Source organism: Coregonus clupeaformis, unplaced genomic scaffold (genome assembly GCF_020615455.1).
Source record: "Coregonus clupeaformis isolate EN_2021a unplaced genomic scaffold, ASM2061545v1 scaf0047, whole genome shotgun sequence".
NCBI lineage: Eukaryota > Metazoa > Chordata > Actinopteri > Salmoniformes > Salmonidae > Coregonus > Coregonus clupeaformis.
The window spans coordinates 395,723-398,074 of NW_025533502.1; the positions used below are offsets into that span (position 1 = coordinate 395,723).

Here is a 2,352-nt window from a genome sequence, read left to right on the forward strand (position 1 = left end):
TCTTTATTTTATGTAATTCACTCTCTCATTCTCTCATTCATACAGCTGTAACCTGGGATGGGCAAAAAATACAAAATGCTATTACAAAATGCCATAAATATCAATGTATCAAAAATAAACAACAAAATACTTATATTTTGAAATGTATTTAATTAAAATATGTGTTTTTAAATATTGAAATACATTTGCAAGTAGCCAGCCCAAACAGCAAACAACATTCTCAGTAACTAACGGTTGCGGAAGTGTTTTACTTGCAATGACTGTGATATGTTGTTTATCTATTTTAGTTGAATGTACTGACTGGAAGTCACTCTGGATAAGAGTGTCTGCTACATGACCAAAATGTAAATGTACCTGTGAAAACGAACATACCAAAATTAACTTCAAAGCATACTGGGTATTATTATCGGCCTTGTTTCGGGCCGGAGCTCATTAGAATAACGCATTGCAATTGTACATTTTTACATATACATTTACATTTAGTTAATTTAGCAGATGCTCTTATCACACCATAGTGCCATCAGACTTCTGATACCAATGCAGGTTGAAAGGGGGCAACAAAATGGGAAACCGCTATAAAAAATGGTATAGAAAAGTATTTTGTATTTTGAAAATACAAATTACAGCTCTTCAAAGTATCTTGTTACAAAATACATTGGAGTATAGTTCAGACCAGTGTAATACAAATTGCTAAACACTCAGAAGTAATTGAAATACATATTTCAAATATATGTAACAGAAATACTGCCCATCTCTTGCTGTGGCTGGCCATTCTAAATTCAGTGATGTTATCAGTGACAGTACTCTACGTCTGTGAATGTTGCAATTCCAGTATTTTCAGTCTACCCACATGAAAAAATATTAAAGTTTCCTACAGAATACTAGAGTACTTACTGTAGAATTCTTTAGTAAACTGTAGTATACTGTAGAATACTATACTACACTCTGTAGTATCCCTCAATCGTGTGTAGTTCTTACTATAGAATGTTGTAGTATACTGTAAAATACTACAGTAAATTCTCCAGTATTATCCACAACAAAACACTGTAGTAAAAAAAACAGTAGTGTCCGCAAAAAGAGTACAGTCGTCAAAAACATGACACTTTTTAAAACTATAGTAAATACTACAGTATTTAATTTGCATATACCCTGCCCATTCCCCTCCCCTATATCGCAGTTTGCGCCACCCATAAGTGAGAAACCTACATGCCAAGAATATAATATATATTGATATCCTTACAGGTTATAGAAAAGAGCACAAGTGCTGAAATGTCAGTTCAAACCTCAGTCCTAGTTACTTACTTACTTACTTACTTACAGGTTATGGAAAATGTGCTCTTTTAGTATTTCTCCAGTAGGTTTCCTGAAGGAGAAAGCCTCCACTTCTATGTCAAAGATAATACAACAAAAACACCTTAGTAAATACTAGTAATGTCCACAAAAAAATGAAATTCTACAGTACACTACAGTTTGCAAAAACACTACAGTAAATACTACAGTATATACTACAGTTTTCTTTTACTACAGTATTTATACTATAGTTAACTGTAAATACTACAGTATACTACAGTGAGTACTACAGTATTTATACCATAGTATACTATAGTATTTCCTCATGTGGCTATATCTCACTCATCTTCTTATCCAGAAAGAGCAGATTTGATATGTGTGAGTGCGTCCCAAATGGCACCCTATTCCCTATGTAGTGCACTACATTTGACCGAGACCTATAGGGCTCTGGGCAAAAGCAATGCACTATATAGGGAATAGGGTGCCACTTGGGACACAACCTATGTCTATGTATGCTATCTATTCCTGTAATTACCGCACCACTCTAATCATGACATTATTTAAGATGCAACCTCTGGTGAAATAGCCAAACAGATGTCTCAGTCTTCTGGTGAAATGGCCAAACAGATGTCTCAGTCTTCTGGTGAAATGGCCAAACAGATGTCTCAGTCTTCGACCAGAAACCTAAATAGTACTACTGTAGTGCATGGAGGTACACTCCTGCACTAGAAGATATTAAGTATTGGAGGTACACTCCTGCACTACAAGATGTTAAGTATTGGAGGTACACTCCTGCGTTAGAAGATATGAAGTTGTGGCTATGTGTGAGAGCATCACTTCTGCTCGGTTGGTGATCAGTTACTGAGCAGAATCTTTAGGTTTGCGAAATTCCAGTAACTTTCCCAAAAGGTTTTGAAAAGTGACCCGAATTTTGCAACCCTAGATGCTCTCAAACACAACCAATATCTCACAACCAACGTCAGAGGTCATGAGTCACAGTCACTTTTTCACTATGGAGGCAAAGGTATTACATCACACCATCTCCTTTTTCCTGGATTTAAC

General features: G+C 35.7%; 1 non-coding gene across 1 annotated transcript; it reads left to right on the top strand.

Annotated features, from left to right (window-relative positions):
- Positions 1 to 1,328: 1,328 nt before the first annotated feature.
- LOC121552004 lies at positions 1,329 to 1,381 on the top strand. The gene has a single exon (XR_005997139.1). It is a non-coding gene; the product is annotated as a U7 small nuclear RNA (small nuclear RNA).
- Positions 1,382 to 2,352: the final 971 nt, after the last annotated feature.